At 40.1% G+C, this 12129-nt stretch overlaps 1 long non-coding RNA gene across 1 annotated transcript; it reads left to right on the top strand.

Annotated features, from left to right (window-relative positions):
* The first annotated feature begins 1922 nt into the window (after nt 1-1922).
* Nucleotides 1923-9777, top strand: LOC110871179. Its single transcript, XR_004865081.1, has 5 exons — nt 1923-1993; nt 9362-9419; nt 9540-9575; nt 9626-9645; nt 9733-9777. It is a non-coding gene; the product is annotated as an uncharacterized LOC110871179 (long non-coding RNA).
* The last annotated feature ends 2352 nt before the right edge of the window (nt 9778-12129 follow it).

Raw genomic sequence — 12129 nt, 5'->3', positions numbered from 1 at the left:
AATTAATACCAAAGCTTCGAGTATGGAAACTCAGAAAAGACAAACAGCAGACGCAATGCTAGAAAGGCGACAAATGTTAATGGTGCATCAAATATGAACCTCAATGTTAAGGGAGTTAATCGCCAAAACTATGAATAACGCAGCTGTTAGAAAGGCTATAAGAAAATTCATGAAAAGGTTCAAGAAGCCAAATGTTGTTTGCTCTAAAACACATGTCGCTGCTCATGAGGGGAGCTTTATTCATGCTTCAAATACGAACTTTCATGTATTTCCTAAATGATGTGTTTGTTGAAGAATGCGTGTGTGGATTACCTTGTTTGTTTTGTTAATTGTGTAGGGGAGTGGACCATTTGTGGCATGTGATCAAGGGAAGGAAGTAACGGGGAATGCTGATAACTTCTCCAATGTTATACATGTTCATTTAAAATGCGTAAGCTGGTATGCTTTTGATAACTTCTCCAACGTTATACAGATTCATTTAAAATGCTGATAACTGAGTTGAGTTTGAGTTTAATTAGAGTCTAGCCTGAGTTTTTTTTTTTTTTTTAACTTGTGAGACTTCGAGCTCGAGTTCATTTCAGTTCAACTTTTGTTTCTAGAGTAGTTCAAGTATGGCTCGTGAGTTTTTTCTCAAGCTCGGGGCTCAGCTCATTGATTATTTATTAAATAATTTTATATGAATTGCAATTATATTTTTTTACTAATTTATATATCTTCTTTTTCTATTCTAATAAATTAAAGAAAAAAGGAGAAGATGAGATTGACTAAAATACTCTTCCCCTTTATTTTTCAATTTTGTCACATGTAACAACCTTATCCCTTTCAACTCTTTTTACCCAAAATTACTTCCTATTTAATCATTTCCCTTGTGAACTATACCGATTTACCAAACATAATTCACACATCCTCCTCATGTATCAACATCATGTTTATCAATTTTGTTTCTACATATAATTTACATAAATGTTTATTCCACATATTTGATCAAGTTTAAATTATACCACATAAAAATGCAGCAGTTGTGGTAAAAAGGGAGCTGGTCTTGGCTGCTGTAGGAAGTTATGCCAAAAAACTTACCACGTGCCTTGTGTGTATGACATTCCTGATTGCAGATGGGATGTAAGTAACGATTCTGCTCAGTTTGGGTACCTGCTGTTATAATGAGGATTAATATCATATATACCCTCCCAAATTTGACAAATTTCTACCTTTAATGAATTTTAAATAATGACGATTCTACCCCTCTCCATTCAATTTGTTTTTACCCTAATTCAGTTCTTTATTTGGAAATCTGATACACCTGTAAGCAAGTCTGGTGTTAATGGCAAATCGGATCGCACGTCTTGGAATCGGGTATAAAAGCGACCCGAACGCCATGTGTTCGCGATCATGATCGAGAAATAGTGTGTACCAGAGTTTAAACAAAAGACCCAAATCACTAGCGTGACATTTAAGCTAAACCTATAAACAATAGTTTTTATGTTAGCTTCTCATATGAGTTGTCGAGTTACAATCAAGTTCATTTACGACCAATGCGAACATAACCCACTTGACCTATGTTAGCTTCTCATATGAGTTGTCGATCTGCAATCAAGTTCATTTACGACCAATGCAAACATGACCCACTTGACCTATAAATACGTACAGTTTACTGCATAACAAATTGATATTCAAATTAAATTACGTGAAACCTGTCACGTCACATGTGTCAAAAAAAACAAAAGAACCCGCAGCAACGTGCGGGCATTTCCACTAGCCAAGTTTTTTTAAAACTTACTGATGTATTAGCAGTTCTGTAACTTCTGTTGAATTCAGTTGGAAAGATGTTTTTTGGTTTATTTCCCCTAAATTTTGCTAGCTTCTGAAGATAATTGTTTTCAGGACAAGATTTTGTTTTTTTATCATAGTTTTATCCTTCTTGAAGGTTTGGGCCATTGCAGATTCTAAGCGTCCAAGATTTTTAGGCTTTAACGAGTTCATCACTGCTATGCAGGTAAGCCTGATTTATTCCTTTTTTTGCAATCTTCAGATTTGTACTCTTGTCCAACACGATGTTGATGTGCGTTAGGTGTAATATATTTTTAGATGTTTATTTAAGCCCTTTTTACACTTTTAGCCAAGTTTTAAATTTATAAAACACGATATTCACTAACACTAAACACACATATGGGCAAGTGCACCCATCGTGGACGTAGTATAGTGTTGGTAAGATACCGAGGTCGTCCAAGGACACAAGAGCTTTTAATACCGGTTTATCCTCAACGTCTAATCAAATCAAAAAGTTAGAAAATTGTTTTAAACTAAGAAAAATAAAAACTAACTAAATGCTGAAAAAGAAAATAAAATAAAAACAGATAGACAAGATGAATCACTTGGATCCGACTCGTGTATTAGTATAACCTTTGATTATTTTCGCACTTTTGCACTTGTTTAAGAGATTATCTTAGTTATTGTAGTAGGCCCCTCTTTTGAAGGCGACGTTACCCTCAACCCAGTAGTTTGAGTCAGCAAGGATACAATCCTAAAGGGTCGGATTATTGGAAGATAATGAATTAAGTTATTAATGCAAATTATGGTAGGCCCCGCTTTTGGCGGTGACGTTACCCTCGGCTAAGTAGTCTGAGTCAGCAGGGATACAGTCCTAAATAGCCGGGTTATAGTATTAATAGTAGTTAGCTTATGAGGGGGTCAAAGAGTTTGGATCCCCGCCATCCAATACCTATGGGCATTGAAGGAGATCCTACTAAATTTGACCCAGGTCCCAAGCAGGACCTCTAAACGCTGAACAAGGGCAAGACCCTTACCAAACCGTTCCCTTAACCCCCGACCAGGTAGCCAACATACCTCCATATAGACCGTGGAGATATGAATGGTGAAAATCTTTTATTTTATATAGACAGTAAAATAACGCCAAGACACCACGGACAAACGATAAGGAAAGATCACCTTCAACATAAGTAACTAGTTATTAAAGTCATTAATACAAAACCAAATAAAAAGTGCAAAAGATTAAAAATAAAAAGTATTATACTAAACACTTGTCTTCACCAAGTGATGTAAGAGACTTAGGCAAACATGGCCTTGATTGTCAAGAACTCTTACGATCAATCTTGGATCCCGAGACGACTCACACACTCTACGATGGACAATGGATGATGGTGGTGGATGATGGTGTTATGCTGGTGATGGGTGGTGGATGAAGTGTGAGAGAGGTGGTGTGCCAAGGGATGAGAGAGAATGAAACCAAGCTCCTCTATTTATAGGCTGAACAGAACGCTGGACACGGCCCCGTGTCCGCTGGACACGGCCCCGTGCCCGTCTGACATTCTCTCTCTTCATTAATTGTAATTGCGAATTACAATTAATGCGCCTGCTGTACTTTCAACACGCCCCCGTGCCCGCTGGGCACGGCCCCGTGGTGAGCAATGGAAGCTTCTACTGGTTTGTCTTTTCTGCTGCTTCCTGGGCACGCCCCCGTGTTCACTGGACACGGGGCATGTTCAGACTTCTGTTCTCTTCTCTTTGTCTTGGGAGGTGCCGTTGAGGGTCCGGGCAGTTTACTTTTGTTCCTTTTCTTGTATTTATGGTAGAATTAGTGGTCTTTTTGCTTCTTTTGTGATTTTGAGCTCATTTCATCCTGAAAATACAAAAGGAAGACAAAAACACTCTTTTTCCAACATTAGTACTTAAAAAGGGTTAGTTTTATGCCTTAATTGATGTGTTTTATATGTTGCATTTTACACACATCAAATACCCCCACACTTGAACTTTTGCTTGTCCTCAAGCAAAACTCTTTTAATGTGGCTTACACTCCCAAATGGAATAGGTAGAAGAGAAGTTTTTTTTTTTTTTTTTTTTTTTTTTTTTTTTAACTTGTCCTAGAGTGTCGGGAATCCAAGGTTTGTATAGGTTCTATTTTTATTTTATTTACAATCTTATTCGTCATGGTTTATTTTGAACTTTTCATAAGATAAACTACTTATTTGGGCATAGCATGCCTTATTAAAATTCCATTTATATACAAGTTCACATACCTCACGGGAGATCACTCAATCACTCGGCCGAAGGTGTATATTTAAGTGAATCGCTCGAGAGCGGCACGGATTTACATTCTCCATATGCTTGCCAAGCGATCAATCCTCCTCCTTTTTAACTTTTTACCTTTGTAAATATCAAGAGGTCTTTTGGGGTGAAGGCTTGGGTTTAAAGGTGGGTGGTTGGTTAGTGGTTAGTAAAAAGGGCGAAAATTGTAACAAGTGTCGGTTTTCGTGAAATACCTTATTTTTTGGTGACATTTATTTTTGAAGTATTTCTCCAAACAAGCTTTTTGTAGCTTATGTTTGTTTTTGACTTCATTCATTTTTTTTTTTTTTTTGTCACGTAAAGGGTATGTTTATGAAAAACCGAGTTTGTTACTAAAATAAAGGTGAAAAAATGAAAAAGGTTTTTGGTGGGTAAAAAAAATTTTGTTTTGGGGGTAATGAAATGAAAGGTTTAGGCTCAAAGGGGTTTTCTAGGGGGATTTTGGGTAGGTAAAAAAAAATGAAAAATAATGGTTTTGAAAGAAAAATAGTTAGTCCTAATGCCTCTATCATTTACTTACTTGGGTTTAAGTTGGTAAGGACCGGGAATGTATCGTCGTGGCAAGTTCTAGATTTGTAAAGACCGAGCGGCTATTCACACAAGAAACGAAAAATGAGCATTTAATCTAAATATGTGTATTTTTTATGCTCAATAAAGGCTCAAAACTCACTTTTTGTGGGAATGGGTTTTTAATGTGACCAAGCATATATAATCGAATTTTAGCTAGACTTGTTATACCGTTTCATAATTTTCTTATGTTAGTTCTTTTTATCACGACGCTATCGGTTGTAAGTTTGTAAAAATATAACCCTTTTATAACTTGTTATTCCCAACTTAAACTAAGACAAGTAAATAAAATAAAAAATGAAAAAGTTTTTGAAAAAATTTGGGGTGTTTAGCGGTTCCAATAGAGTTTTGTGTAAGGCTTGTTTTAGGATTTTGCAAAATTCCAAGGTTTTAGCATCCCCCCACACTTAGATTACACATTGTCCTCAATGTGTCCAAAAATAAAGTTTTTGGTTGATTAGAATATGTAAAAGTGTGTTTGAAAACAAAGATTTGTGTTACTGGCGCTCTGGACACGGCCCCGTGTTGACCGGGCACGGCCCCGTGGTCAAGTGCCAGTAACAAAAATTATAGAATTAAAACAGAAGCCTGGACACGGGGGTGTGTCCGCTGAACACGGCCCGTGTCCAGTTACCTGAACTGGGTGATTTCCTGCAGGGGGCTCAGCACGGGGCCGTGTTGGTTGGGCACGGCCCGTGTGGAGCCTTCTGTTATGGAGATTTTTGTCGGTTTGTTCTGTTCTTCTGCATGGTTCCATTTTTTCTCGTTCCCTTTTTCATCCATTACCACCATGAGTCCATAAATCATAAAAACCATCATAACATTGCTAATAGAGAGATTACATAAATATAGTTAATTAACTAAGGGGTACATAAGGTTATCATAAAGGTTCTACTTATTTAGGAAAAATTCGGGAATAACTTCCCGATGTAGAAACATTCTTCAGCCCATGGCTCCTAGGTTTTCACTCAAAGCCATTCTTCTATCTCCCTTGGGAGGTAGAAGGTAGCCTCATTCTCGTCGGTATCTTGAGGAGGAGCGCTTACTGGGACTCCTTGCACTACCCTTGGTTGCGGTACTTGGTGCAAGGCGTGCCATTCTGCTGGGATGATAACCTCGGGTACCACATTCCACGCCCTGTGTGTTATCACCGGAACCAAAGGCGGGGAAGCAAGAAGGTTTAACCTTTGGTGCAGAAGGTTCACTTCTTGCAGGCAGCCCTCCAAACTTATCGTCAGATGATTAACGCGGTCCACTAAAGCTTCTTCTACACTTGTCAATTCGTCCACGGCTTCCCTTAAAGCGTAAACGTAGTTTACTAGGGAATCCTCTGCGGTGGACGATCTCCTTCCATTTCGGTTATTCCTTGAAGATGCTCCGCTGTTTCGGCTGGCCATTTTCTGCGAAATAAGCCGAGGATAACTAAATTTTTGCAAAACAGTACCTCGAACACGGCCCCGTGCTCAGTGAGCACGGCCCCGTGTTCAACTGTCTGCAGGAATTTTTGTCTAATGGTTCCAGGTTTTTAAATTATTTCTATATACTTTCGTCGTGTTATGAGCTTAGATAGTTTAAAAACAAAGTTATAGAACTAACTTTAGACAAGAATCCATAGCGAAAATTCCTACAAACCTTGCATAGAAGGTTGGAATCATGGGTTTCCAAGCTTCCATGGAGGTAGGGTTTGAAAAATTTTTGGAAGAAGAGGAAATGAACAAAAGTGGAAAAGACAAGATGGTCCTTAGGAACCTTCTTTTGGTACTTACCTAGGATGGTATATGTGAAGATTCCAGGGATCTCTGCTTGGTGGAGTGGTCAAAAATGAGCAGGATTCAGGCTGCATTTAAAGAAAACGACAGCACACTGAACACGGCCCCGTGTCCGCTGGACACGGCCCCGTGTGCAGAGAAAATCCTGACACATTTTGTCCGTATTCTGACAGAATCAGCAGAAAATCTTTTGAGCGAACATGGGGGCGTGGTGGCCAGACACGGCCCCGTGTCGGAGGGCTGTTTTATGGAGTTTCGTCTTTTCTAAGGAGCTAACTTGTATCGGGTGGCTCCTGACTTGTTGGAACAACCCCAAAATGCCTAAGATACCTTAATTGTCCTATACTAAGGCGAGAACGCAAGAGGTTGTCGGTGAGGGTAATTCCTATTTTCATTCTAGGTGGACAAGTCCAACCCTTTCCCGGGCTCTCGTTAAAGAAGGTGTATGCCGAATCGCTCAGGTCTATGTATGCACCGAACGAGGTCGATGGAGAGTCCTTCACGGCACAATCGGCACAGGGACGACTATCGTCCACGTCTTGTCTAGGAAGAAAGGTATTTTTGGGAGCAACGAGGTTGTCAGAATGCGGTTCCAACATTTCCTCATGGTCATCATCTTGGGATGGATCTAAGAAATCCTTCCTAAGTTCTTTTGACCAATTTAGAAGTAGTTCTTCTAGTTGAAATAGCTCGTCAAGGAGCATATCTCCTAGAATATCCGGTTGGGCGCATTCGAGGGAGAAATAGTGTTTATTTTTACTTTCGCCCCTCTTAAGGTTACAAGGAATTGGTGGGTCTATATAGTGTGGCCTATAAGTGAGGAAGAAACATTTTAATTCCTCGTGTTCGCCTCCACATATTTGACACCACAAACCATAAGAGTGCCGAAAGTAAAAAGAATCACTATTACTCATGTTTGTATCAGAAGTTACCAACCGCCGGGATCAAACGGTTCTGTTTTCAGCAACTGAATCTTGGGCACGGGGGCGTGTTGAGTGGACACGGCCCCGTGTTCAGCCTACTGTCTGATATAAAACAGGATTGCCAGTTCCAATGATTGGGCACGGGGGCGTGTTCAGCGGGCACGGCCCCGTGCTGAGCTCTGCAGAAGCTGAAAAATCTAAAAAAAAATCCTAAAAATTAAAGAAAAATAAAAAGATGATTAGGCCGTTGATTCCTAACTTTCTTAAAATCCTTGTGTCCCCGGCAGCGGCGCCAAAAACTTGATGTGCGTTAGGTGTAATATATTTTTAGATGTTTATTTAAGCCCTTTTTACACTTTTAGCCAAGTTTTAAATTTATAAAACACGATATTCACTAACACTAAACACACATATGGGCAAGTGCACCCATCGTGGACGTAGTATAGTGTTGGTAAGATACCGAGGTCGTCCAAGGACACAAGAGCTTTTAATACCGGTTTATCCTCAACGTCTAATCAAATCAAAAAGTTAGAAAATTGTTTTAAACTAAGAAAAATAAAAACTAACTAAATGCTGAAAAAGAAAATAAAATAAAAACAGATAGACAAGATGAATCACTTGGATCCGACTCGTGTATTAGTATAACCTTTGATTATTTTCGCACTTTTGCACTTGTTTAAGAGATTATCTTAGTTATTGTAGTAGGCCCCTCTTTTGAAGGCGACGTTACCCTCAACCCAGTAGTTTGAGTCAGCAAGGATACAATCCTAAAGGGTCGGATTATTGGAAGATAATGAATTAAGTTATTAATGCAAATTATGGTAGGCCCCGCTTTTGGCGGTGACGTTACCCTCGGCTAAGTAGTCTGAGTCAGCAGGGATACAGTCCTAAATAGCCGGGTTATAGTATTAATAGTAGTTAGCTTATGAGGGGGTCAAAGAGTTTGGATCCCCGCCATCCAATACCTATGGGCATTGAAGGAGATCCTACTAAATTTGACCCAGGTCCCAAGCAGGACCTCTAAACGCTGAACAAGGGCAAGACCCTTACCAAACCGTTCCCTTAACCCCCGACCAGGTAGCCAACATACCTCCATATAGACCGTGGAGATATGAATGGTGAAAATCTTTTATTTTATATAGACAGTAAAATAACGCCAAGACACCACAGACAAACGATAAGGAAAGATCACCTTCAACATAAGTAACTAGTTATTAAAGTCATTAATACAAAACCAAATAAAAAGTGCAAAAGATTAAAATAAAAAGTATTATACTAAACACTTGTCTTCACCAAGTGATGTAAGAGACTTAGGCAAACATGGCCTTGATTGTCAAGAACTCTTACGATCAATCTTGGATCCCGAGACGACTCACACACTCTACGATGGACAATGGATGATGGTGGTGGATGATGGTGTTATGGTGGTGATGGGTGGTGGATGAAGTGTGAGAGAGGTGGTGTGCCAAGGGATGAGAGAGAATGAAACCAAGCTCCTCTATTTATAGGCTGAACAGAACGCTGGACACGGCCCCGTGTCCGCTGGACACGGCCCCGTGCCCGTCTGACATTCTCTCTCTTCATTAATTGTAATTGCGAATTACAATTAATGCGCCTGCTGTACTTTCAACACGCCCCCGTGCCCGCTGGGCACGGCCCCGTGGTGAGCAATGGAAGCTTCTACTGGTTTGTCTTTTCTGCTGCTTCCTGGGCACGCCCCCGTGTTCACTGGACACGGGGCGTGTTCAGACTTCTGTTCTCTTCTCTTTGTCTTGGGAGGTGCCGTTGAGGGTCCGGGCAGTTTACTTTTGTTCCTTTTCTTGTATTTATGGTAGAATTAGTGGTCTTTTTGCTTCTTTTGTGATTTTGAGCTCATTTCATCCTGAAAATACAAAAGGAAGACAAAAACACTCTTTTTCCAACATTAGTACTTAAAAAGGGTTAGTTTTATGCCTTAATTGATGTGTTTTATATGTTGCATTTTACACACATCAATGTTATTCTTTTGCTTGACAACAGTTGCTCTCTCTGGCACAAGCTGGATATGACATAACTGCAGATTTACTTAGAACTACAGGTATGTTTGTATCAGTTAGTTACTAAGTTTATACTGATTGTTGAATTTGTCTTCTTTGTTAGATAGATGAAGAAATGCCTTATAAATGCTTCAGATCATCCTTATTTTGTTATATTGTAGATGATGTTGAGCTTTTGGAACCTCCAGTGATGGAAGGTTTGGATTTGCTTTTGATGTTGAGCTTTTGGAACCTCCAGTGATGGAAGGTTTGGATTTGCTTTTGGCGGTAAGCATCCATTTTTATATAGATACTTATTATAAATGTTATGAAACTCTTTCCTGTATTGACTCTTTTCGCTTCTGTCACCTCCAGAAGTATAATGGTTCAAGAAACAATGGTGTCCCTGAAACAAACGTTTGGTATCCACACTCACTTATGTCATAGAAATTTATAGACCATTTCTTATTATCTTATTTGGTTCAACATTATGAAGGTGTTTTGGCAGTGCAGCTCGTGCCAGCAAAGAGTCTATTTGGTTGATGGTGGTGATCATTGTGGTCTGATTAAAGAAGGATATGATGGCTAATTCTTAGTGGAACATATATTATATGTGATTTTTAAGCAGATAGCTTATCATATTATGCAGGCCTGTCACCATATTTGTGCTCTAGCCACCAAACTAAATAAATGTGAGATTAAGATGATTAATGAAATAACTAGCCTATCATGCCTATGCTTCTCAATGCTGACTAAACAATTCCTTTGTTATTTTTTAAACATCTTTTGTACATTGTTGCGGTATATAGAACATAGATTTCTTGTCATTTAATTAATGGTCTCTAATAGCGGTTAAAATTTTACCCTCCCGTAAGGCGTAGGTGCTTTTATATATATATACATGTAACCTATACATGATTTTTAATCGTTTTAAGGTTTGAATTATGTTCCCACCCGGTATTGGCGACTCCGCTGCAACGCGCGAGTTTCCCACTAGTAAATTTAAAAGGGAGATATTAGAATCATGTATCGAGTATAGCCGGGTATAATTGATTCTGGTTCCGGTTCTTGTCCGGTTTCGGGTATTAATCGGGTATGATCGGTTTTGGTTCCAGTTCCAGGTATTGAGATCAAAATGCATACCCTATCTATACCCTACGGATAGGGTCGGTTCTGGTATCAGGTATAGAATACCCGGGTATTAACAAAATTGTTTTTCGGGTTTTTTTACCGGGTCCAGTTCCGGGTACGGTTTTTTTGTGCACCTCTAACGTGATGTAGCCGATGGGGGGAACACTCCCCCCTGCGTTATGGCGTATGAATTTTCTTCCCCACGTTGGTGACGATAGGGTGAAGGTGAGTTGGTGAATGTGTTTTTTGGGGTATGTGGAGGGGTTGTATGGTGTTAACGATGACACCCAAATGTTATGTGGGTTACCATTACACACGACCTTATTGTCTCGCATGTTGAGCGAATTTGGGAAAGGTGGCTTCGAAATCTGCCTTGGTTAATAGGGGCATCCCGATACCCATTTTGTTATGCTGCAGGTGTAGTATCGGCGATGGATATATGACTACATCTTTGCCAGGGGCGCAACTTTCAAGGGGCCGGGGGGCGCCCGACCCCCCGAACTTTTCGCTCAGTTGTGTTATGTATGTGCGTTTCGTATAGAATTTTTTAGGTGTATGCTGTTTCGACCCCCGGTTTTATTACAAATAATTACTTATATAGAATTTTTAGATTCGGTGACTTCCGACCTCCCAGTGGAAATTTTCAAGCTTCGCTAGTTATCTTTGCTACTTGTTTGTTGGAGAGGACTCTTTGGTGGCATATCTACGTTTGGATGAGAGGTACCGTCACATGTGGTCTCATATTGGTTAAGGATCTATTGGCCTACTGCAATGGGTTAATAAGTTCTAAATCATGGAAGAAGATCGTGTCTACAACGAATTTGGCAACTCTATGGAGAATATGGCTCACTTGGAACAAGAAGGAATTCAATGGCATTACGATTCCAGAGTTGACACCTAGGGAGATGATAAAGGACGTCTTATTTATTTGGTTGAAAAATTGGTCCAAGTTTTAAACCCTCACTTTGGAGAACTGACTCACTTTGGACCAGGTTCGGGAGGGAGATCGAGTAAACTGAGCGATGAAGTCATTTATGAACTCAGTTTAGCGATACAAGTATGCGCGAATGATTCAGCGATTGGAACATCGTGGCGGCGTGAGCGTTGAGTGTGACAAGCAGTAAGCGGTAAGCGGCAAGCGATAAGCGATGAGCGACACGCGATGAGCGGTAAGCGGTAAACGACGAGCGATACGCGGTAAGCGATAAGCGACGAGCGATACGCGATACGGGATAAGCGATAGGCGATAGGCGATAAGTGAGAGAGAGAGAAGCAATGAAAGTATCGAAGCGTTGACATTGACACGTGTGATAAACGTTTAAGCGTTGAAGCGTTGAGAGGTAAAGCGTTAGCAAAGCGAGGTAGATTTCAGTGAAGGTGCGATTGCGTGCGTGTAGACTTACAAAAATTCTAGCGATGACGCGTTTGAGATGCGATGAGATGTTACGCCTTGCGAAGGAGTTTAGCGTGTTGAAAATAGTCTCAATAGTATAAGAGGTCTAATAACGTTCAACTCCACATGGCACTTTCTTCACGGACGTTTGTTAGCATGGCAAAGCATTTATATATAGGAAGTACCAGCGGCGTATCCACCATGCTTCGACCACACCACTTCCGTCCCGTGAATAGATGTCACATTTT

The sequence above is a fragment of the Helianthus annuus genome, chromosome 8 (genome assembly GCF_002127325.2).
Source record: "Helianthus annuus cultivar XRQ/B chromosome 8, HanXRQr2.0-SUNRISE, whole genome shotgun sequence".
In the NCBI taxonomy this organism is placed as follows: domain Eukaryota; kingdom Viridiplantae; phylum Streptophyta; class Magnoliopsida; order Asterales; family Asteraceae; genus Helianthus; species Helianthus annuus.
The sequence above is the reverse complement of the archived record's forward strand: the minus strand, read 5'-3'. Positions and strand labels throughout refer to the sequence as shown.